We start from the raw sequence: 26,187 nt of genomic DNA on the forward strand, positions 1-26,187 counted from the left end.
CTTTTTGGATAATGTGGTAACTGACCACTGGTGTTGAATTTGTTATGTGAAGTAGGCATGAGGAAATGGTTTAAATGTTTGAAACATTTCAATTGTATCAATTGAAAAAGCATTTATTTGGAATGGATACATGTGATTGATCCCTCTCTAATGCCCTCAGGCACAGTATCTGTCACTACGTGGTAAGGTGTAGGATCACCTCCAAGAGCCCCATGAAAGTGATCACTCTGACTAAAGGGGAAGTCAGCTGAGCATATCTCCTTCTGGTCCATTCTTTCCTCTTTTCTGGGTCTTCAGTTAGATACATGCTTGATGTTCTCACTGTAGCCTTTATGTCTCTCATCCACTCCTTTCTGTATTCCATTGCTTTTACTCTCTGTGTTTTATTTTCTTCCTACTGACATATCTTCCAGTTCACTAATTTTTTCTTTAGCTTTCTCCAATCTGCTGGAAATCTAATACATTGTTTTAAATTTTGGTTATTGTATTTTTCAGTTCCTGAATTGCAACTTGTTTCCTTTTCAAATCTGCAATGTTGCTTTCTACCTTTTCCAATTCCTTGCTGAAATTGTTTAGTTTTGTTTTGATCTCGTTGAACACATTAATCATAGTAGTTTTATAATCTGTGTCCAGTATTTCATCATCTGGACTACTTGTGTGTGCAATTCTGTTGTTGTTTGTATTGGTTCTCCTGTCTCTTTGAGACCTGATTATGCTTTATTGCGTGTTGGACATTGTATTTGAAAGAATTACTTGTAGAAATAGTTTGAAGCCTAGAATGATATCTTTTCCCAGAGAGGATTTTCTTTTGCTTCTGCTTGGTGCCTGCAGGTACCTGGAGGTGCAGTCCAGGATCATGTTAGTCTAATTGCAGGGCTGAGACTTTGTGGGCCACTTGAATGACTTGCAGTTAAGGCTGCAAGTGAGAGCAGGTTTAATTGCAGTTTGTACTTATTTCTAGGATATAGCTCTCAGGATACCAATCCAAAGCACTGGGTAACTCACTGGAACCCCTTTTAGTAGGGTCTAGACTTTACCCTTTCCTCTGCTATTCTCATGAGATGTCAAAACTACTGCTTTGACTTCTGTCTATTCAGGACAAAAGCAGCCCCAGGTGTGAGCCCATCTCTCTGAATTTTCATTTTTAACTAGATCATGGTCAAGTAATTCCTCACTTTCTTGTTAGCTGTTTGATCCTTTTACAAACATATTTTTGTATGTTTCATCCAGCTCTAAAAAGTTGTCTTCAGCAGAAGGGTTGGTTTGAATTACCTAGTCTGTCTTTAATGGAAATTGAATTTGAAAGCAGATCTGTAAAGGCTGGCTAGTGCCTGTCTCCAAAGAGAAAAATTTCCAGCTGCTCGCTCTCTGCTCCTAAGCCGATCAGAAGTCAGATCCCACCAGAGTCCTCCCACTGCACAGGCTCCCGCTGTAAAAAAGGAAGCAAATCGCCTGAGGACCTGTGGTCCTGTGGTTTTATATCACATACCCAGGCAAAATAAAACTTGCATGAGTCCAGTACACTATTAGCAATACATTATTACACTCTCACTCTGGTGCCAAAATTCTGAGTCTGTGAAATGTGAGGAAAGGACCTATTGGCTAGGAGAAGGCAACAAAACCACCCTCGCCAGACCTGGGCTATCGCTCAGACAAAGCAAGTACTTTCACATTGCTTTGTGACATGCATTTTGCATTTGTACAATAGTTTTTAAACTTTTTTCACGTGTCTACTCCACTGGCTACCAAACTTCAGCATGCATGAGAATTTTAGGAGACCTTCTTACGGCACAGATTGCTGACCCCACTCTGAGTTTTTGATTCAGCTGGTCTTGGCTGGAGTCTGAGAATTTGCATTTTTTAGAAGTTTCCATGTGATGCTGCTGGTCAGGGGACCACATTTTGTGAATCACTAACCTACCCCATTCCCTAACCAGACTGTAAGTGTCTTGAAGTTAGGGACTGTAACTCATCCTCCTTGGTCTCTCCCCCCAACTGGCTCAGTGGTATGACCCACACAGAACCTTATTATGCAATACTCATTGAATGAATAATTCAGGGTTGTTTTTTTGTTGCTGTGGTTTTTGTATGTTGGAATTTCTTAAAGCATAGCTACCATGAAACCCCTAGTATGCTTCATAGTAAGCATCATAGGCCCTGATCTATATGATTTCCCACACTGCAGTTGTGGAGTGGGGCTGAATAACTGCTATTGAGGATGAATAACTGCTATTAAGGCACTTTTCTTATTTATTTACTTATTTATTTATATTTATTTATTATTAATTTTTTTAGAGACAGAGGTCTCACTCTTGCTTAGGCTGGTCTTGAACTCTTGAGTTCAAGTGTTCCTCCTGCCTTGGCCTCCCAGAGTGCTAGGGTTACAGGCGTGGACCACCATATCCAGCCGGCACTTTCCTCTTGAGGACAGTTCTCCACTTTTGCTTTGAGAAATGAGAAGGCTCTCTGTGAGCATGCAAATGCTAGTAGTGGCAGGCTATAATTGCTAGAAATCAAGGGTGGTTAAATTAAATCTAATTACAGAGACAAAAGAGTGTGGAGCCAGGAAGAGAAACAAAATAAACGGGAAGATAAACAGTCTAAAAACAGAGATAAAGAAAGGACCTTCGGAGCCTGAAGCGGGCAGCCACACATGACCTTTGAGAGCTGCCTGTGTTGGAGATACAGACCCTGTAGGTAGGGCTTTGTGCCTACTATCCCCCTGCCTGTGGGTGACAAAGGGCTGCCCAGTGGGCCAGGGGGTGCAGGGGTTTGGATGTGGTTTATTCCCATCAAAACCCACGTTGAAATTTAGTTGCTAGTGTAACAGTGTTGGCAGCTGGGGCTCTTAAGAGCTGATTAGGTTGTTAAGATGGATTAATGTCTTCCTTGTGAGATTGGATTAGTCCTCATGGAAATGGTTTAGTTCTCGTGAGGGCGGGTTATATAACAGGTCAGCCTCCTTCGTCCCCTCTCCTTTGCATGCTCCTGCTGGCTCTTGCACGTGCCCCCACAGCGTGGCGCCGTCCATCCTGCTGTGACACAGCATGAGGCCCTCACCATAAGCTGTCCAGGTGCAGCCGCTGACCTTGGACTTTCCAGCCTCCAGAATTGTAAGGAGTAAAATTCTTTTCCTTATAAATTACCCAGTTGCATTCTGTGATAGCAACAGAAAATGGACAAAGGTGGGGGTGAAATAAGCAAGTTCATTCTTTAGCATTTGCTGGTCTTTTTTGTAGACTCTTCTACCCTCTGTGGCCCAGTGTTCTGATGTTAGGGGCTTTTCCTGTCTGGTGAGCTGGAATGTGATTGGACATTAGAGTGTTAACAACTGAAGGGCATTTCAGTTTAATTTAGTTAAGTTTCACAAATAATTGGTTAGCTGATGGGTTAGAGATACCAGGTATCGCTAGTCACTGGAAGTAAGGAAAAAAATGCAACACAGTCTCTGTCCTTTCATTGTAATGGGAGATGCAAGGCCCCGTGACAGGGGCAGGCAGTGGACAAGGGTGAATAAGTAGGCAGGCTGTGAACTTTTAATCCAAATTGGGAAATTTTAGAGAGTGAAAGGGAATGCTTAAAAATTACAGTGGGTTGCTGGAAAGGAGGATGTAGGGCCACCCTATCTTATGACTGGCTATTAGAGCCATGAGAAGGTGCTATTGAGAATAGTCCAGCCTAGTTAGGAGTTTGTGAGTGGGGACTTACAATGGAATTCCAAAAAGCTACTTATTGGTGGTTGTGCTTGAGTTGAGTCTTGAAGCCTGAACCTTTTTGCATTTTCAAGCAGGACCACCTGAAAAGGAGGTTTTTTTCCCCAAATGACTCTACTGGTGGAATTTCAGGTGCTGTGACTCCTGGGAGTACACAAGGAGAAAACTTCCAAATCATATTACCTTGTGTGAATACCCAAAGACCTTCTGTGCTTAATATGCATTTATCATTTGTAGAGGCAACAAAAGTCACTTGAAGGCCGGGCGCGGTGGCTCACGCCTGTAATCCTAGCTCTTGGGAGGCCGAGGCGGGCGGATTGCTCAAGGTCAGGAGTTCAAAACCAGCCTGAGCAAGAGCGAGACCCCGTCTCTACTATAAATAGAAAGAAATTAATTGGCCAACTGATATATATATAAAAAAATTAGCCGGGCATGGTGGCGCATGCCTGTAGTCCCAGCTACTCGGGAGGCTGAGGCAGAAGGATCGCTCGAGCCCAGGAGTTTGAGGTTGCTGTGAGCTAGGTGACGCCACGGCACTCACTCTAGCCTGGACAACAAAGCGAGACTCTGTCTCAAAAAAAAAAAAAAAAAAAAAAAAAAAGTCACTTGATAGTTCATGATTCCTCCTTTCAGAAAAATAAAAGCTCAGTTGATTCACTCAGAATTCTTAGAAACAAAGAGAAGCAGCGCACTCCTCCCAACTCAACCTTGCCATCCTTACCCCACCTCTCTCTGTTGCTCTCTCTTAGTATCAAGTAAATAAAGCTAATCTTTTAGCAAGGTTGTAACAAGGTCAGTCCCAGGCTAGGAGACAACCAATCTCATTGTATAGCTCTCAATATTTAGACAAAGCTAAATTCTTTGCATTAGCTCTAAATGGTGTGTCCTCGGAGTCTGTGTTTCCTCACCTAGTCTCTGCCCCAAGTCCTCCCTTCTTTGCCAGGTTTCTTTCCTAATTACCTTGCCTGCATTTACTCTCTCACCTGCTGAGAACATATTCTCACAGTAGCACAATTGCATAGCTGTGGCTTATATTTTGCTACTACCTTGGGTACAGTTTGTTGGAAATAAGGACATTTGCAATCCCTGGGAGATATTGAAACCATCCCAAAATAGCAGACATGCAAATGCTTTGCCTGATTAGCTGCTACTTATTAAAACATATGGTTTAAGGATTGAGGTGCCAATTTTATGTTTCCATAAAGTACTGTAATGGTGTTGAATAATGAGGCAAATTGCAGAATACTGATGTTTATGGAGCAGTCAAATCTATGAATTTTGGAGGCACAGACCATGAATTCTAACTTGGAGTTTCAAGTCAATATAAACGTTTTGCATTATGTGTCTTCAACACCATTTGCTCTTATAAAGATTGGGCTCTGTTTGTTTCCCTTGTTGGATTATACCTCAGTCTATTGTCTTTGACCTTGTAGTAAGAAATGTTTCCATGCACAACTGCACAGCCAAGGTAGAAAAGGCTTAAAGTTTTGCTTTCAGAGTGCTTGCACTCTAGCCCCAGTGTCTGGTTGTTATGATTTGAATTGTGTCCCTAAAAAAGGTATACTGAAGTTCTGACCCCCAGTTGTAATTGGTTAGGAGGAGGGTACACTGGAGTAGGCTGAGCTCCTAATCTAATGTGACTGGTGACCTTACATGAAGGCGGTTGTGTGAAGACACAGACACACAGGGAGAGGGCCATGTGAGGATGGAGGGATGCCCAGGATTGCTGGCAACCACCAGAAGACGCCAGGAAGAGGCAAGGAAGGATTCCCCTACATGTTTCACGGGGAGCATGGCCCTGATGACACCTTTGTGTTAAACTTCTATGACATCCGGGCCTGTGGTTCCCTCCTCTGGATGCCCTGTTCGAGGAAATGGTTCAAAGTGACTTGGGTGGTATACAGTACACTACCCCTACAAGTTTTCCCTTTCCATGATTTGAGTTACCTACTGTCAACCTCAGTCCAAAAATATCAAATGGAATAATTCCAGAAATAATTCATAAGTTTTAATTGCGCACCGCTCTGAGTAGTGTGCTGTCTGGCACTGCCTGCTCTGTCCTGCCCTGGGGTGATACTCCCTTGTGAACTACCGAGTGAATCATCCCTTTGTCCAGTGTATTCATGCCATCCACACCAGCTGCCGTTAGTTACTTAGGAGCCATCTCAGTTAGCAGGGTTGACTGTCTCGGCATGCCCTCTCGTGGTTTCCTTTAACCCCCTCCTGCCCTCCCAGGTGGCTTCTGTGCAACTTCTAGAGTTTGGTAGATCATTGTCTGGGAACCATCTCATTTAGCCTCATTGAGGCTCAGTTTCCCCACCTGGCTTCCCTTCCTACTATCCTATAACTATTAATATTTCTCTCTGTCTGTCTATCTGTCTGTCTCTCTCTCTCTCTCTCTCTCTCACACACACACACACTCACACACACACACACACACACACACACTCACACACACAACCCCCTCTCTAGGCCCCTGGTAAAAATTCCAAAAAGGACGCTATGTATGAGTCAAAATCTCATAGAATAATCTATGGATGTCACAATAGCTATTGGGCTTTTGGAAATAGGACCAGCTCAAATGATTCAAATTTGATCAAAGTTTATTTTGGAGAATCTTTTTTCCAAATTATGACACCTTTTCCAAACTCTTCTCAATTCTACTCTCCAACCTCCCCCCACCCACCTTCATCAGAACACTTCATATCCTGAATTGCGTTCGCAGCCACGACGTGCCGCCGTTGCTCTGTAACGCCAGGGCGGCCTCTAGCTGGCGAGCTCCTGCCGGGGGAGAAGGGGGTAAGTAAGGAGGTCTTTATACCAGGGCTCACACACAGCAGAGTGCCCCCAGATCGGCTGGTGGTAAAGCACCCAGGAAGCAACTGGCTACAAAAGCTGCTCGCAAGAGAGCGCCCTCCAGTGGAGGGGTGAAGAGACCTCATCGCTACAGGCCTTGTCACAGTGGCACTCCCTGACGTTATCAGACGATAGCAGAGGTCCGCTGAACTTCTGATTCACAAACCTTTTTTCCAGCATCTGGTGCAAGAAATTGCTCAGGACTTCAGAACAGATCTGCGCTTCCAGAGCGCAGCCACTGGTGCTGTGCAGGAGGCAAGTGAGGCCTATCTGGTCGGCCTTTTCTTAGACACCGATCTGTGTGCTACCCATGCCAAACATGTGACAGTTGTGCCAAAAGACATCCAGCTAGCATGCCACATGCAGAGAATGTGCTTAAGAATCCACTACGATGGGAAAACTTTTCATTCTAAAAAAAACCAAAATTCTCTTCTTCTTGTTATTGGTAGTTCAGAATGTTAGATATTTTTTTTCCCCATGGGATTAAAAGATACCTTAACTATATGATTATAAGTGGGAAAATAGGGGGAAAAAATCAGGTATTGGCAGTTTTTCCACTTTCATTTGTGTGTGAATTTTTAATATAAATGCACGGATGTGAAGCATTAATGCAAGTCAAAATGTTTCAGTGAACAAGTTTCAGCAGTTCAACTTTCTAACAGTTATAAATAAACCTGTTAAATTATTCTGGACAGTGCCAGCATTTGGATTTTTTTTTTAAAACAAGTGCATTTCTTATTGATGGCAAAAACAAAACAAAACAGAACACTTCATATCCTGCCATAAACCACTGCCCTGTCATGAGTGATGATTGAAAAGCAAAATGGTAGATGATCTTCTTCCTCCACTTAAAAAAATGTTCTCATTGGAGTTTCTATTTAGCTTCCATTTTTGGTATCTTGGTATTTAGTGTCATATATTTCCTAGTTGTTTGCAACAGAAAATCCCTCAAATAGATGTGGGTACTCCCACCATGTTGCCACCAGGGTGACCCTTACGAGATCTGATGTCAGCAAATGACTAAATCTTGAGGCTTCGAGGTCAGTCTGTAGGAGACTGTGGGGCACAGCAAGGCAGGGTTTCTGAACTCCTGTGACCCAAAGATGCTCTGAAAGTTATAATGAGTTGAAAAAGCACCAAAAGGAACTTATGAAATAACATGTGTATATGGATTATAGTAGACAGCAGTTATAGAATCAATGTGAATTAATCACTACAGGATATAATCACATTTTATTAAAAATTGTTTTATATGTAATGAGATTAGATAAATGAAAATTTTAGTAAGAATAAAAAGTACACTATGTAAAGACAAAACATAAATATACTTTGTATTTTTTAAAACGAGAACAGTGTTTTTGATAATTTTTCATGTCTGCTACATTTTATGGTATTACTGAGTCAGATTCTCACACCAAAAGCAGTAAAGAGTCCAATCTTATATATCTTTAAATTGCAGTCTAATTTGAAAATTCCATTTTGCATTAGGAATGCTGTAGCAAAATGAAGGTGAATATCAGGTATATATTTTATATATATCAGCTATATATTTTATAATTTTTAGGTCAGTATGAGTTAGGCTATTTTAAAATTCATGAATTGTTTTGTCTTGGAGAGCTTATTCTTCAGTTCCTTCTTTCCTTCCTTCCTTTCCTTTCTTTTCTTTCTTTCTTTCTTATGGGATCTCACTATGTTACCCATGCTGGCCTCAAATTCCTGGGCTCAAGGAAACAGTTTGGAAACGCTCTAAGTTAGAAGGGAGCACAGGATGGCATTGCACGCAGCAAAATAACTCTCATAAAAATGGTGCTAACCAAAGGAACCCAATCGTCACTGACCACAGATCTGGGTCTTAAGTGGAATGCATGCACTGTATACTCTGACCCCATGGAATGTCCCCAGAAAAGGAAATTAGCATAAAATCTGGGTAATTGTTCTGAAAACCACAAAAGAGCATCTGAATCTCGTGTTACTTGCCATCTTTGTTTCTGCTTAGTTGAGAACAGGAAGCTGAAGATGACCACTGGTCACATAAATTTTAAGGTTTAGGAGCCCTTTCTTGGCCATTAGGGAAACTTCTGGGAAGGGCCAGATTTTCATGGCCTCAAATTCAATCAGTATCCTCTCCCTCTACCCCTTGCCCCATCCTACCTAACCTAAGGTGCTCTTGCTGCTCTGTTACTGTGTTGGAATACACCTTGCATGCGGATTTCTCAATATAGCACCACTTCTTCAACTTCAGATTCTTTGGCACCTGATTAGCATTTTGGAAAAGCGTCGATTCCCAACTCCTCAACTCCAGGCTTTTAGTTGTTTCAGATTTCACTAAAACCTCCTACAGAAATTTGGCCAAAAATGGGAGAGGAGATGGTTTTAGATGTATGTATTTTAAAGTATCCTAAAAATATTTACTGGAGAAACAAGTGAAAATTGAGGAAGAAAGGTTTTGGGCTCAGATGTTAGGATGTTGGCTGGATTCAGGCAATTGTCAGGATTAGGACTGGGGTTAGGGAAGGGTGCTGTGCCCAGGTGTGTACAGAACTCAAGCGCATCTGCTCTGGCCGCCTTGGAAAGAAACGATAGTTGGTGACAGACTCCCCCTGCCTCCCCATTTATTGTTATTTTTTTTTTTTTTTTTTTGAGACAGAGTCTCGCTTGTTGACCAGGCTAGAGTGAGTGCCGTGGCGTCAGCCTAGCTCACAGCAACCTCAAACTCCTGGGCTCAAGTGATCCTCCTGCCTCAGCCTCCCGAGTAGCTGGGACTACAGGCATGCGCCACCATGCCCGGCTAATTTTATATATATATATATTAGTTGGCCAATTAATTTCTTTCTATTTATAGTAGAGACGGGGTCTTGCTCTTGCTCAGGGTGGTTTCGAACTCCTGACCTTGAGCAATCCACCCGCCTCAGCCTCCCAGAGTGCTAGGATTACAGGCGTGAGCCACCGCGCCTGGCTTATTTTTCTTTATTATTAGTATTTTTATTGTGGTAAAAGCATATAACTTAAAACTTATAATCTTAACCATTTCTAAGTGCACAGTTCAGTAGTGTTGGTTACATTCACTTTGTCACACACCCCATCTCCAGCGCTCTTTTCATCTTGCAAAACACAAACTCTGTTCCCATTAAACAACACCTCTCCCATACCCACCTCTCCCCAGCCCCTGAAACCACCATTCTATTTTCTGTCTCAGGTACCTTATAAAAGTGGACTCACAAATACAGTATTTGTCTTTTTTTTTGTATTTTATTTTATTTTTATTTATTTATTTTTTTGAGTTTTTTTTTTATTTTGGCATATTATGGGGGTACAGATTTTAAGGTTTCAATAAATGCCCATTTCCCCCCCTCCCCCCAAAAGTCTGAGTCTCCATCATGACCATCCCCCAGATGGTGCACATCTCACTCACTATGTATGTATATACCCGCCCCCCTCCCCCCTCCCACCTGCCCAATACCCTATTGCTGTAGCACCTATGTGTCCACTTAGGTGCTACTCAGTTAATACCAGTTTGCTGGAGAATATATCTGGTGCTTGTTTTTCCATTCTTGGGATACTTCACTTAGTAGTATGGGTTCCAGCTCTAAGTATTTGTCTTTTTGAGACTGGTTCATTTCACTTAGCACAATGTTCTCAAGGTTCGTCCATATTGCAGCATGGACAGGACCTTTCTCCTTTTTAAGGCTGGTGGGACAGACATCTTTAAAAGGATGTAGAAAGCAGAACATGTAGGGGGCACTTAGAGGAAACTTAGTACTCACTGGATAATTTTTATTTATCTGGTAATGCTTATTAAAGCCTTTTAAATACTTGTGTTTTCAAGTTTCAATAAGCTGACCCAGCCAGGTTCCCTGTGGACCGGGATGAAGGAGGAGAACACTCTGAGGATGCTTTGAGAGCTCCTGAATGTTCTGCAGATGGTCTCTTCCCTTCCTGGCCTTTGTAAAAAGAACGTTATTTTTAACCTTGAGTAGTGGTTCTCAATGCAGGTGGGGAGTGGGGGGTGATTTCACCCCCTTCCCCAGGGGACATTTGGCAATGTCTGTAGGCGTTTTGGTTAACTTGCGGGGCTGCTAATAGCACCTAGGGGGTTGAGGCCAGGGTTGCTGCTAAACATCCTACAATGCATGGGACAGCCCCCACAACGTGTAATTATCCAACTGTTAGTAGTCCAGCTGTTAATAGTGCAGAGGTTGAGAAACCCTGACCCAGAGATAGGAACTCAAGAAGGTCACACTGTGTGTGGAGGTTTAGCCAGTGGGGGACGTCAAATCATGACACACACTGATGATTCTCCTCGTTAAGAAGGCCTGGCATGTACTGAAATAGAACAGCGTCCATCTACGTCAGATGCTCAAAGTTGATACAAAAGATCACATCAACAGCAGCTTTCTTACCTAAACACCATTCGTCAAAACACAAAGCCCTTCAAACAGCTGACATTTGGGGCGCGCAGCCTTTGCCCTGCTCTGGGAGCTTCAACTCAGGATATTTCGTGCTAAAGTAAACAGGATAAGCCTTTTCAGCTGCAGTGCTGTTTACCAGGAACCTGCTGGAATAAACTAGGTTGTTCAGTTTAATTTAGGGAGCAGCAGTGGCTCTTCCATTTGTTGAGCAGCAACAAATGTGTGGGCACATCTGACGGGCCTATCGGCTGGACTTGCCAAATGGAGAGGAAGACTCTGGAGTGCTTTCCCAGCGCATGAGGAGGGTTCCTCTCCTCCCGAGAGGAAAGAACCAACTTAGACGTGAAGGAAGCAAGCCTAACCGCCCTCCCTGCTCTGAGGGTGGGGGTGGGACGAGCTCTGGAGGGCCCCGTAAGAGCTGTGCACCAGTGAGACGGTGACTGAGTTGAGATGTGGCCAAAGGGCACAGAGTTCCAGCTAGACTGGAAGAGTAAGTTTTAGTGACGTGTTGCACTGCATGGTGACCACAGTTAATAATGATGTGTTGTATATTTCAAAATTGCTCTAATTCTCACCACACGCACATACAAAAAGATAAACCAGTGAGGCGATGGATATGTTAATTAGCTTGATTGACTCTTTCTGTAACGTATACATAGATCAAAACATTACATTGTACCCAACAAATATACATAATAAAAATAAATTAACTAAAGATTAAAAAAGGGAAATGAGAAAATGAAATGTGGAAGAATTGAATATTATTTTTCTCCCATAGGTGGAAAAAAATACACTTTAGTAAAAATTGTACAAGTTTTCTGTATATTTGCCACATTAGAATTCCCATCTACAGGAGACTAGGGAAAGAGGGAAAGCTCTTAGTAGTGAGTAGAAAATACAGTCTAGCCCAGCATCCCTCAGAGATCCAGAGCTGTCCTAATTAAGAGTAGATGGGCCCCTTTTTGATCATTGTAGCTAGACTTCAGTGCCAAACTTGACTGTGTTTTGTCTAATCTCTAGGCAACCTGATTGGCTGAGCTAGAGAAAGGTTGTGTTTAACTGCAATAAATGCCTCACAGAGAAACACAAGCGAGTTCTCCTCCAGAGGATGTTAGGATGTTCCCATTTCAGCTGCAACTTTTCAACTAAATTTCATCCTGTTTTTGGTTCCATTGACATAGAACAGTTATAGCTGGTCCTCAGTGTGGTGGTTAAGACTCCAGACTGTGGACTATGAGGGTTTGAATCCTGGTTCTGCTGGTTACTAGCTGAATGTCCTTGAGCAAGTTACTAAACCTTTTTATGTGTCATGTCCATCTGTAAAATAAGGATGAAAATACTTGTACCCACTTCACATAATTATGCTGATTTAAGTGATTTAGTATTCGTAAAGCACATATAACGATTTCAAGGGAATGGTGAACACTGTATTTGCTAAATAAATAAAACAGCATTTCACATTTTAAATTTGAATCTCTAAATTCACATGTTAGAATTTGTAACTTAATAGACTTTGGAACCTGGAGCTAAATCCTAACAGGGAGCAGATATCCTAAAAGTTAACGTGCATTTATCAAATAGCCCCCAGTGTCCCCAGATCTGATTTTTAACTGCAATAGCAAAGGATTCTACCCTCCAGGGCCTGCACATGCTGACGGTACCAGACATCCTGGAAGAAGTGTCGGATGGTTTCATAAGGTTGGCACCTACTGATTGTCTGCCTTCCCATCCATTGGGCAGGTGAGATTTGGGACTAACTGCAAGTTGGGTGAAATACAAGTTTTACCAAAGCAGGGACCTGGGATGTCAGAGAACAAACCCTGCAGTCTCGCTCACTGGGAGGTGATCACAGCACATCAGGCAGGAGGTCACAGCCTGGATCAAGGGTGTGGTTAAGATGGGCTCAGAGGGGCACAGTCAGGAGCTGGTACAAGCTGCAGGACAGGGCTGTCGCCATGGTCAGCCATGACAGGAGGGACCAGACCAACGGCCCTATTCAATGGTGAAGGCTGACCTGGGCCTGGCCCGGAAGGAGGAGGCCGGCATCTCTGTCCCAGCCCTGGCAAAGTCTCCTCCACCTGCTCTCCCTGGAGCCCTCCTCTTCCACTGTAACGGAGTGGTGGCAGGGATCCTTTGACAGAAGCAAACCAAAGGCAAAGTAACACACAAACAAATGATTGGAAAACAGTTCCACACAGTGGCTTGCCTACTCCCTGGAGGCCTGCGAAAGTTCAATCAAACCCTGAATTAAAGAATGCAAGTTCTGGCCGCCCCAGGCAGGGGCACACGGGCTTTGGAATCCAAGAGAGAAGACTTGGAAGTGTCAAACTGGTTGCTGTCTGCAGACATTTAATGTTTTCTCTTTACTGTTTTCCTTAAAATTCCCTACAAACAGTATGCTTGGTTTTCAGGGTGGAAGAGAGCGAGAGAGAAGGAAACAGGAAAAAATATTTCAAGGGGAAGCAGAGTTGAATGAAGACTGAAGTCGAAGGTTGATGATTATTCCCCGTCTCTGACTCATCTTCTTCCTTTACTGTCTAAGGGAGCACAATGGAAAAGGCCGGTTCTGAGCAGGGAAGCCCAGGGCAGCACAGTCCCTCCGCGGTCATCAGATTTAGCAAGATTTTTGCCTGTCTGCTTGCTGAAAGAAGGGGCCAGAACGCTGAGAACCAGAGGGCTCAGGCATGAGTGCTCTGTCTTGACTGGTCTTCTTCATTCTTAAATAGAACCTCTCAGGGCTTAGCTCTTTCCTGAAAATTTGTGTGGCTCAGAAACCTGCTCTTCGAACCCCAGGATGGCCAAAGTTTTTTTCTTTTTTCTTTTCCCAAAAGCTAATTCATAATCATCTCACTGGCTGCCCCTGGGCAGGGTTATCAGCTTTGTTGTCAGGATGTTTTATATTGGATGTTGTTATGGGCCAAATAGTATCTCCTAAAATTTACATGAATGTAACCTTATGTAGAAATAGGGTCTTTGAAGATGTGAGTAGTTGAGGTCATTAGGCTGGGTCCTAATCCGATGTGACTGGTATCCTTATGGAAAAGGAAATTTGGATACAGCACATGCACACAGGGAGAACGCCACGTGAAGATGAAGGCAGAGATCAGGGTGATGCTTCTACAAGCCAAGAAATACCGAAGACTGCCAACAAACCACCAGAAGCTGGGGGAGAGACAGAGAACAGATTCTCCTGTGCAGCCTTCAGAGGCACCAGCCAGCACCTTGACCTTGGACTTCTAACCTCCAAGCTGTGAGACAAGGAATTTCTTTTGTTTAAGCCACCCAGTTTGTGGTCCTTTGTTACAGCAGCCGGAGCAAACTAATACAGGCACCAACTCAAAGGTCTGGCCTTACTGGAAATAAACAAACAAACTTCTTCCTGACAGGTCGATCTATTCCACATTGTCCATACAACCTTATTTTGACTTTTGCCAATAATGTTCTGTACAGTGACCCTCGGTTGGGTTCTGCTCCGGATCCCCCTGTATCTCTCCGGTGGAAAATTTCCTAGCTGCTGCGGGCTGTGTGGGGGACCAAGAATGGAGCTCTTTGTTTAGCATTTGCGTGGTATACATAAATAACGAGCATATGGGGAATTTTCAAGCCAGAGGCATTTCAGAGTTAGGCAAGGGAAGAGAGACTTCATTTGTTAAAGACGTTTCCTGTTAAAATTCATCACAAGCTTCCCTACATCCTCCCTTCCCAGGGTCCTGCCCTCCCCTCCACAAACCCCACATATGTAAGAGACGTTCTTAGCAGCGTAGGCCCAACAGGATGTTGCAAGAGTGGATAAGAAAAAATAGTACATCAAACCAGATGAATGGAAAAAGCCCTGTTTCTTTTTATGCATGTAACTTCAGAACTGTAAAAAAGAAACGAGGAAGAGAATGTCTTGTTAGTGAACACGCTGGTAAGTGTGTCTAAATTGTTTATACAAAAGATGGCCTTTAGAAAATGACCCTGATTATTTCCTATTATTAATAGATGGAGGGACATGCACTGAAATTCTACCTTCAGGCTTTTAATGAAGACCTCTTGTGCTAGCAGCCTGGCTGCCCCAGGATATAAAGTAGGGCAGGCCAAGTTTAAGGTCTAAGAGTTCGCCTACTGCAATCCAGCCCACTCTATAAAGGCTGAGGGGGCCTGGCCTTGGGGGGTGGGGAGGATTCTGGATTCCTTGAATGAAAGGTGCCCGCTTACTGCTATTTCCTATTATCCTGTGGATATTCCACAGCAGCCACCTCTATTGGCGCTATAAAAGCCTTTTTAAATGAAAAAAATTTCATTAGCTGCCAGGGAATTGGTGAGACAAGCTGTGAAAAAGGCAGCTCCATTTGCTTGTGTCTGAAAAGGAGGTTGACTCCTGGTTAACACAAGCATCCCAGTTTCACACCCCATTAACAGGGTGTTGGTGGGATTTCTCCCTTTCAACCCAAACCGCAGCCCTGGGGAGGCTGGCCAGCCTTCCAGTTGTTTCTAGTGCAGATATTCATGGCTTCCTGGTCTGACTTAATTGAAGTGATTTCTTTTTTTTTTTTTTGAGACAGAGTTTTACTTTCTTGCCTGGGCTAGAGTTCCATGGTGTCAGCCTAGCTCACAGCAACCTCAAACTCCTGGGCTCAAGCAATCCTCCTGTCTCAGCCTCCCAGGTAGCTGGGACTACAGGCACACACCACTGTGCCTGGTTAATTTTTTCTATTGTTAGTTGTTTGGCTAATTTCTTTCTATTTATAGTAGAGACGGGGTTTCGCTCTTGCTCAGGCTGGTCTTGAACTCCTGAGCTCAAGCAATCCTCCTGCCTCAGCCTCCCGGAGTGCTGGGATTATATGGATGAGCCATTGCACCCAGCCAGTTGAAGTGATTTCTTATAACAGTTTTAGAAGAGGCATTTCCACATTCGGATGTAACCACAGAAACGTATTACAATTATAAATATACATTATGAATGGATTGCTTTGTATTTTAAATTATGGTGCCTTCTGGACAAACCTCTGGAAGACCAGTGTGTATAATTGATAATTTATAATAATATTAGGAATATAAAAGTAGCAAAACAGTTATGATTCCTACTAATATGAATATTCATTAAATGGTATAGTATACATGAGCAAATACAGAACATAGAGCATGAAACTGAGGAAGTCAGATTTGTGTAAAATTTATTGAAGATATACAATGTACCAGGAAATGTACTATGCTCTTCACCACATATCTTCCTCTAGGGGGTGGGGGGAAGGAATTAGATTCATTTGGAGAACTTATCCTGAATCATTGCAGAAGATTAATTTATATGAATGTTGTGAAGTCATTTAAGAATTTGAGGGGAAGCAGAAGAGAGGTAATTATGTATCTAAAAAAAAAAACCCCTCAAATTCAACAACATTTTTCTGATTTACAGAAGGGTCCAATCTCTGAATAATGTTTTCAAGGTCAAGACCCAAACCTTGTCTTTGAAATAATTGGCCTGTTGCCTGGAGTCAGGGGTTTGGCTTTTAGACATAGATACACTAATCAAAAACAGCTTTCAGGAAGGTTGCATTCTATCCCAAGCCTACTCCAGTGACTTGCACACAGTATGCCACGAAATAAGGGTTTGTGTAGTGGACGAATAGAGGATTTTATATTGAAATGTTGTTCGTAGCAGGCAATTCCTGTACTTCCTTTTCCACTTAAAGATGATGAAGAGGGACTTGTCTGAATTGCAGTAAGAGAAAATAGGTTAGAATTCCTGGCTGCAAGCAGAAAGTAATCTTGGTTAACCTCAAGAAGGTTAATGAGGTTCTTTCTGGAGGTATCTATGGCAACAGAAAGGGTAAACATAGCGTTGTGTAGAAGAATGGGGTAGGACTTGAAAATATGTTCCTTACCCATCTCCTACATGCCCTTTTATTTACTACCTGCTGGGGGACACAGCCACACCCAGAATGACACTAAATCTCCCTGACTGTTGAGACTCTTATAGTCAAGACACTCAGCCTTTTTGAGGACACAGAAATCTCTCAGCTCATATTGTGTGAAGTCTAACAGGGATACATCTCAGTTAGGAACTGATTCAGCTGAGAATGAAGGAGAACCCCAAATCAATTGGCATAAACAAAATAGAGATTTAAGAAGTCCTGAGGTAGGTATCTAGTTTATCATACTGTCAGGAACTACCTTTCTCATCATGTGGCTTCTACCTCATTGTCCAAAAGGGTTGCTTGAACTCTAGCCATCATGCCTACATTCTAGCAAGGAGGAAGGACGGGACGAAGAGGGGTATATTCCATTCTTATAAGGACATATCCTAAAAGTTGCAAGAGGTACTTTTGCTCACATAACATTGGCTAGAACTTATATGTAGACACCTTAGTTTCTACATATAGGCTGAATAATGTGATCTGTATTTGGGGCAGTCAGGTGCTAGCTAAATACCAAGGGTTCTATTATGAAGGAGGCAGGGGAGACTGGATAGTGGGGGACAACTTGCAGTCCACCATAAAGGTAAAATGAGCATCTCAGAGGTTTAACAACAAAGCTGGTCACCCTAGCCATGAAACACTACCTTCCTGGGGTTAGGTTCCCATTTGAGAGTAGGCTCCAAAGGAATCACTCTGCACTTCACTTTGGGCCTTCTCTGGGTGTTTCTAAGTAGCTTAACTTGATTTTGAAATCCTGACCGTAGGAACACCTTGGCAGATGCTAAAGGCATTCATTAGATTTTTGATGGCAGCTTGAATTCATAGCACTTCTTATTTTTTTGGACAGAGTCTTACTCTGTTGCCTGGGCTAGAGTGCCATGGCATCAGCCTAACTCACAGCTACCTCAAACTCCTGGGCTCAAGCAATCCTCCTGCCTCAGCCTCCTGAGTAGCTGAGACTACAGGCATGTGCCACCATGCCTGACTAATTTTTTCTACTTTTTAGTTGCCTGGCTAATTTCTTTCCATTTTTAGTAAAGAAGGGGTCTTGCTCTTGCTGAGGCTGGTCTCAAACTCCTGACCTCAAGCGATCCTCGGCTTCCCAGAGTGCTAGGATTACAGGCATGAGCCACTGCATCCAGCCAGCACTTATAAACTCTTCCAAACTCTAATGACAAAATGCACTCTGAGGAAGTAGGTCTGGGCTGGGGCCTGGGATTCTGCATTTCTAACAAGCTCCCAGGTGATGCGATGCTGTGCTGCAGCCCACGTTCTGAGTACAAGGATTTGGAGATGGTTCTCTATGGCCATCGGAGTCCCGGTTTGTAGGAGGATATTCAGGAAGAGATGGGTGTGGGGATCAGTGTATCCATCTGTGGTTCTCATATGCTACTGTTCACAAGAATGCACTGGGGAGCTTGTTAAAATACGGACTTCTAGGATCCTGACAACTGCTTTCAATGTAACAGGTGTGCAGTGACAGACACATTAGTTTTATAACAGGCACTCTGAGTAAATTCTGATACAGGTGGCCAAGGAGACACATTTTCAGAAATATTTGTACCCGGTGGCTACGCCTGTGTGGGTGAGGGTCTTGACCCCTCAGATCATAAGCTCACAGAGATCCTGGTGTTCTGGGATATATGGGCTTTAGGTTTTAGGTTTAAATTGTTCAAGGAAAGACATTTTGCTAATCTTTATGGCCCAGGAAAATTTCATCAAAGGTACATTCACCCCCATTTTGGAGCTAAGGGCTTTTTTCCTGCAGGAAATTTGAGGGTGTCTTAGTCAGCTTGGCTGCCATAACATAATACCATGAGCTGGGTGGCTTGAACAATAGACATTTACTTCTCACAGTTCTGGCGGCTGGAAGTCTGAGGTCAGGCTGCCAGCGTGGTTGGGTTCTGGGGAGGGCTCTCTTCCTGGCTCGCAGATAGCCAGCCTTCTACAGTCACCTCGTTGCTGTGGCCTCGCCTGGCAGAGAGGGCGCGAGCTCTGGTCTCTTCCTCCTCTTCCTCCTCTTATAAGGACACTCATCCCACGGTGGGAGTCCCATCCTCATAACCTCATCTAGACAAAATTACCTCCTAAAGGCTGCACTTCAAATACCATCACATTGGGGGTTAGAGCTTCAACATGTGACTTTTGGGGGAATACAAACATTCAGTCCCTCGTAGAAGGAGATTCAGCATCACTAAGAATAGTGCTGGCAGATTAACCAGAGGCTTGGTAGGGATCGAGGCAGGTGTTGGGCTGGGGCAAGGGAGAATCTGGGAAGGGAGGAAGAAAGGGAGGAGAGAAGCTGACCTCCCCTGGGCATTGCTATGTGCAGACGTGCTGGCCATCGGGTAGGTGTTTCTTGGTGGAATCCACTACCTTTCTTTTTTTTTTTTTTTTTTTTTTTATTTTGGCATATTATGGGGGTACAGATTTTAAGGTTTCAATAAATGCCCATTCCCCCCCTCCCCCCAAAAGTCTGAGTCTCCATCATGACCATCCCCCAGATGGTGCACATCTCACTCACTATGTATGTATATACCCGCCCCCCTCCCCCCTCCCACCTGCCCAATACCCTATTACTGTAGCACCTATGTGTCTACTTAGGTGCTACTCAGTTAATACCAGTTTGCTGGAGAATATATCTGGTGCTTGTTTTTCCATTCTTGGGATACTTCACTTAGTAGTATGGGTTCCAGCTCTAACCAGGAAAATATAAGGTGTGCTATATCACCATTGTTTCTTAGAGCTGAATAGTACTCCATGGTGGACATATACCACATTTTATTAATCCATTCTTTGATTGATGGGCACTTGGGCTGTTTCCACAGCCTTGCAATTATGAATTGTGCTGCTATAAACATTCGAGTGCAGGTGTCTTTTTTGTAGAGTGTCACTGGATCATTTGGGTAGATGCCCAGCAATGGGATTGCTGGATCAAATGGTAGATTCACTTGTATCGCTTTAAGGTATCTCCATATTGCTTTCCACAGAGGTTGAACTAGTTTGCAGTCCCACCAGCAGTGTAGGAGTGTTCCTCTCTCTCCGCAACCACGCCAGCATTTATTGTTTGGAGATTTTTTGATAAAGGCCATTCTCACTGGGGTTAAGTGATATCTCATTGTGGTTTTGATTTGCATTTCCCTGATGATTAGAGATGTTGAGCATTTCTTCATATGTTTGTTGGCCATTCTTCTGTCTTCTTTAGAAAAATTTCTGTTCAAGTCCTTTGCCCACTTTTTAATGGGGTTATTTGATTTTTTCTTCCTAATTTTCGTGAGTTCTAAGTATATTCTAGTTATCAGTCCCTTATCGGATGCATAGGATGCAAAAATTTTCTCCCATTCTGTAGGCTGTCTGTTTACTTTCATGACTATTTCTTTGGCTGTGCAGAAGCTTTGTAGTTTGATCATGTCCCATTTATTTATTTTTGTTGCTGCTGTGATTGCCTTTGGGGACTTCTTCATAAACTCTTTGCCCAGGCCGATGTCTAGGAGAGTGTTTCCAACTTTTTCCTCTAGAGTTCTAATAGTTTCATATCTTAGGTTTAAGTCTGTTATCCAGCGTGAGTTGGTTTTTGTGAGAGGTGAAAGGTGTGGGTCCTGTTTTAGCCTTCTACAGGTGGCTATCCAGTTTTCCCAGCACCATTTATTGAAGAGGGATTCTTTTCCCCAGCGTATGTTTTTGTCTGCTTTGTCAAAGATGAGATGGCTATATGAGGATGGTTTTATATCAGGATTCTCACATCTGTTCCACTGGTCAATATTCCTGTTTTTGTGCCAATACCATATTGTTTTAATTATTACAGCTTTGTAGTATAGTTTGATATCTGGCATATTAATGCCTCCCATTTTGTTTTTGTTGCCTAGAATTGCTCTTGATATTCGGGGTCTTCTTTGGTTCCATACGAAGCGTAAAATTATTTTTTCTATATCTGTGAAGAATGCTGATGGGATTTTAATAGGTATTGCATTGAATCTGTAGATCAGTTTGGGTAGTATAGACATTTTGATGATATTGAGTCTGCCGATCCACGAGCATGGTATGGATTTCCATCTGTTTACATCCTCTGCTATTTCTTTCCTCAGTGTTTCATAGTTCTCCCTGTAGAGGTCTTTTACCTCTTTGGTTAAATATATTCCTAGGTACTTTAATTTCTTTGTTGCTATTGTGAATGGAATTGAGTCTTTGATTTGGTTCTCAATTAGATTGTTGTTGGCGTATATGAATGCCTCTGATTTCTGTGTATTAATTTTGTATCCTGAGACTTTACTAAATTCATTGATCAGTTCCAGGAGTTTCTTGGTTGAATCCTTGGGGTTTTCTAGATACAATATCATATCATCAGCAAACAGTGAAAGTTTGATCTCTTCTGCCCCTATTTGGATACCTTTGATTCCATTTTCTTGTCTGATTGCTGTAGCCAAGACTTCCAGCACTATGTTGAACAGAAGTGGAGATAGTGGGCAGCCTTGTCTGGTTCCAGTTCTAAGTGGGAATGATTTCAATCTTTCCCCATTCAGTATGATGTTGGCTATGGGTCTGTCATATATGGCTTGTATCATTTTTAGGTATGTCCCTTCTATGCCTATTTTCTTAAGTGTTCGTATCATGAAAGGGTGTTGAATTTTGTCAAAAGCTTTTTCTGCATCTATTGAAAGGATCATGTGATCTTTGTTTTTGCTTCTGTTTATGTGGTGAATTGCATTTATAGATTTACGTATGTTGAACCATCCCTGCATCCCTGGGATGAAGCCCACTTGGTCGTGGTGGATTATTTTTTTGATAAGTGTCTGTATTCGGTTAGCTAAGATTTTGTTGAAAATTTTTGCATCTATATTCATTAGGGATATTGGTCTGTAGTTTTCTTTTTTTGTTGCATCCTTTCCTGGTTTTGGTATCAGGGTAATATTCGCTTCATAAAAGGTGTCGGGGAGGTTTCCGTTCTTCTCGATGTTGTGGAATAGTTTCTGCAAGATAGGTACTAGTTCTTCTTTGTAAGTATGGTAAAATTCAGGTGTGAAGCCATCTGGACCGGGACTTTTCTTTTTAGGGAGATTTTTAATTGCTGTTTCTATTTCAGCTGTTGAGATTGGTCTGTTCAGGGAATCTATTTCTTCCTGGTTGAGCCTAGGGAGGCTGTGTGTTTCTAGAAATTTGTCCATTTCCTCCACATTTTCCAGTTTGTGTGCATAAAGATTTTTGTAGTATTCATAAATTGTATCTTGTATCTCTTTGGGATCAGTTGTGATATCTCCTTTTTTATTCCTGATGGAGCTTATTAGAGATTTCTCTTTTCTGCTTTTCGTTAGCTTAGCCAACGGCGTGTCAATCTTGTTTATTTTTTCAAAGAACCAACTTTTTGTTTTATTAATCTCCTGAATGGCTTTCCTGTTTTCAATTTCGTTTAGTTCTGATTTGATCTTGTTGATTTCACTTCTTCTGCTGGGTTTGGGGTTGGTCTGTTCTTCTTTTTCCAGCTCTTTGAGCCGTTTCATTAGATTGTCTATTTGTGATCTTCTTGCCTTTTGGTTATAGGCATTTATGGAGATAAACTTTCCTCTCAGAACTGCTTTAGCTGTGTCCCAGAGGAGTTGATAACTTGTCTCTCCATTGTCGTTTTCTTCATAGAAGTTTTTTATTTCCGTCTTGATTTCTTCATTTACGAAGTAATCATTTAGTAGGAGGTTGTTTAATTTCCACGTTTTTGTGTAGAAATGTGAGTTTCTGTTAGGGTTGATTTCTAGTTTTATTCCACTGTGATCTGAGAAGGTACATGGTATGATTTCTATTTTTTTAAATTTCTTGAGATTTTCTTTGTGTCCTAGGATATGGTCAATCTTAGAGAATGTCCCGTGAGCTGATGAGAAGAACGTATATTCAGTGGATTTTGGGTAGAATGTTCTGTAGATGTCTGTCAGACCCAATTGTTCTAGAGTTTTGTTTAAGTCCATTATTTCTTTATTAATTTTCTGTTTGGAGGATCTGTCTCGTGCCGTCAGTGGGGTGTTGAAATCCCCGGCGATTATGGAGTTGCTATTAATCCATTTGCTTAGCTCCAGTAAGGTTTGCTTTATGAATCTGGGTGCACCTAAGTTGGGTGCATATATATTTAAAATTGTTATCTCTTCTTGTTGGACTGTGCCCTTCACCATTATATAATGACCCTCTTTGTGTTTTACTACTTTTGTTGGTTTAAAAACTAAATCGTCTGAAATTAGAACTGCCACACCAGCCTTCTTTTGGCTTCTGTTTGCTTGGAATATTGATCTCCACCCTTTTATTTTTAGTCTATGTGCATCCTTGCAGGTTAAATGTGTTTCCTGAAGACAGCATATACTTGGCCTGTATTTTCTTATCCATTCAGCCAGCCTATGTCTCTTGAGTGGAGAGTTTAAGCCATTCACATTTATTGAGAGAACTGATAGGTAAGGTAGATTACTGATCATTCTTTTGGGTTGGATGTTGTTGCTATGATTTCTGTCTTGAGCCATTGTAATATCTGGCCTTTAATATCTTTGGGTTTTGGTTGTTTTTATATCCGTGGATTATTATTATGATGTTCCGTGCATAACGCTGTTTTAAGTACTTCTTGTAGGGCTGGTCTTGTCTTGGTGAATTCTCTGAGCCTTTGCTTGTCTGCGAATGTTTTTATTTCTCCTTCATATATGAAGCTTAGTTTTGCAGGGAATAATATTCTAGGCTGGGCATTGTTTTGTTTCAAAAGAGTGAGAATGGGGCCCCAGTCTCTCCTTGCTTGTAAAGTCTCATTAGAGAAGTCTGATGTTATTCGAATTGGCTTTCCCTTGTATGTCACTTGCTTCTTTTGTCTTACAGCTCTTAGAAGGGCCTCTTTAGTTGATACTTTGGTCAGTCTGATGACTGCATGACGTGACGTCTTCCTGTTTGCATTGAATCTCCCAGGGGTCCTCTGGGCTTCTTGAACTTGTATATCGAGATTTTGAGCAAGACCTGGGAAATTTTCCTCTATTATATCTTCAAAAAGCTTGTCCAGCCCTTGAGTGCTGTCTTCCTCCCCTTCGGCTAAACCTATGACCCTCACGTTAGGTTTTTTCACATAATCCCACAGCTCTTGTAGACTTTGGTCTTTTCTCTTGTTTCTCTGCTGTATTTCTGTGACTGATTTATTTAATTGGAAGGTGTTATCTTCAAGCTCTGAGATTCTTTCTTCTGCTTGATCCACCCTGTTCTTGAGACTTTCCACAGTATTTTGTAGTTCTCTGAGTTGATTCTTCATCTCCAGGACTTCGGTTAAAGTTTTCTTCACTGTGTCAATCTCTTTGTTGAACCTTTGTTCCATTTCTTGGAGGTTTTTTGTGTTTTCTTGGTGTTGGTTATTGAGTTGTTGTTGCAGCTGGGTGAGTGTTCTTATGATCCACATACGAAATTCCTTTTCTGTCATATTGGTTGCCTGATTTTGGTCGGTGTCCGTTTCTAGGGGGCTGGTGCTCCTCCTTGGGGGTGTGTTTTCCGTTTGGTTCTTCATATTTCCTGAGTTCTTTCGCTGATTTCTTCCCATGTCGATCAGTTGTTGTTTCTTTCCTTAGGTTATTGTTTGGGTATTCACACACCTTGTTTAGTTTCTGAGGCGTTAGGTGGTGCCTGTGGGTGAAATTGGACCACTCCCTGTATATTGAGTCAGTGGGTGCCGTGGAAAGGCTGTGCAAGATGCTGTCCCTGTCAGTAGGTGGCGTTTGCTTGGAGGAACAGGCTATGGTGTTGATTTTGAGTCCTGTTATCAGCTCTCGTTCTGGGCGGAGCTGGGTTGGGTAAGCCTGCCCTCAGGCCGTTAGCAGGGGTCAAAGTTCTGTTCTCTGCTGTCAGGGCGGGGCTGGGATGGTCCCGCTCAGCCAGAAAGTCTGGGTGTGGGGGTGGGGCTGTCTGAGACCCACAGTCTGCAGCAGGCCTCGCTTCTTTCCACCCTCCCCAACTCCGCAGCTACTCCTGAGCCTCTGCCAGCAGGCCAGACCACAAGCCACCAGGCCTCCCCGGACTGTGATGCCGGCGGGGAGGTTCCCTGCACAGGAACGCCACCTGGGTTGGGCGCACGGCCTCCTCCTGGGACGTTCCGCCCGATCCGCCCCTGGAGGCACACAGACCTCTAGGACGCCGATCCGCCCCTGGAGGCACACAGACCTCAGTAGGCTGTTCACGTATAATCCTTCTGTGCCCCGGGCAATGCTAGCCCTCGGTGTAGGGGATCTGGTCTGCAGGTCCGACCTCTGGGTCCCAGAGTTCAAACTGTATTCCCACCAGGGAGAGGGTTTCCGGTCCTAATTCACCCACAGGGAGCCCAAGCTGGGTCTATGTCTCTCAGCCTCTGAGTCGGCACCGTTTTCCTGGGAACAAGGTGCCAGCAGCACCTGGGAGGGCGGGCAGGGTCCCAAACGGGAAGGTCCTGTTCCCTGGAGGTGCCTCCGGCTGGTGGCTGTATTGTCTCTCTGGGCAGCCGCGGGTAGGGTCGGCGGAGGGGGGGAGGAGGCAATATGGCGCCTGCTGCGCGGCTCTCCGTGCACACGGAGGTGCCCGGAGGAAGTTGGGAACCTGGTGCCACGTCTGTTACAGGCTCACCGTTGGCAGGCGGCGGCAGTCTCTGGGCTGATGTCCGCAGGTCTCTCCACCCGCTGGGGAGCCCACCAGCAGTCCCGAATGCAGGGGAGGGGAAATAGCAAATCCACCTACCCTTGCCGCTGGTCTCCGGGCTGCTCCGGTGGTCTCAGCCTCCAGTTCTCCTCCGCAGCCTCCTCCCGTGGAGTCTCCCGGGGTCTCAGGTACCCCTCCTTCCGGCCCTTGTCCGCTGTATGCTCGTCTTCTTGCTTCTTTTCTCTAGTTTCTGCTAGAATCGGTCTTTTCTGCAGAGACCCTCTGTCTGGCGGTGTTATTCGTCCGCCATCTTGCTCCGCCCCCCACTACCTTTCTTTGAGGTAGTGGGGGCTGTCCCATTTAACCTCAGGCATTTGTTTCAATTTTCTGTTTGCATATAATAAATATTTAATTTACAAAAGAGTTGGAGGAAAGGAATGGATTTTGTGACCACAGAGTACTAGGGGTCTTTTTGCCTCTAAACCTTCACACCACGTTCACTCCCTGGAAGGTATTCTTCCTCCCTGCGTCTGCTGCCTCCTTCCCATTCCCAGCTCCCTGTTACCACTCCTATCTTCAAATTCTCTGCACTTACAAGGGCCTGGTTCAAGTGCTAGGTAGACTTCTCCGTCAACCTTTCCAGGAGCCCTAGATCACAGCTCCTTCCATGGATTCAATCCTCCATTCCCATGGAATAGCTTCCCGATA

Source organism: Microcebus murinus, chromosome 11 (assembly GCF_040939455.1).
Source record: "Microcebus murinus isolate Inina chromosome 11, M.murinus_Inina_mat1.0, whole genome shotgun sequence".
NCBI lineage: Eukaryota > Metazoa > Chordata > Mammalia > Primates > Cheirogaleidae > Microcebus > Microcebus murinus.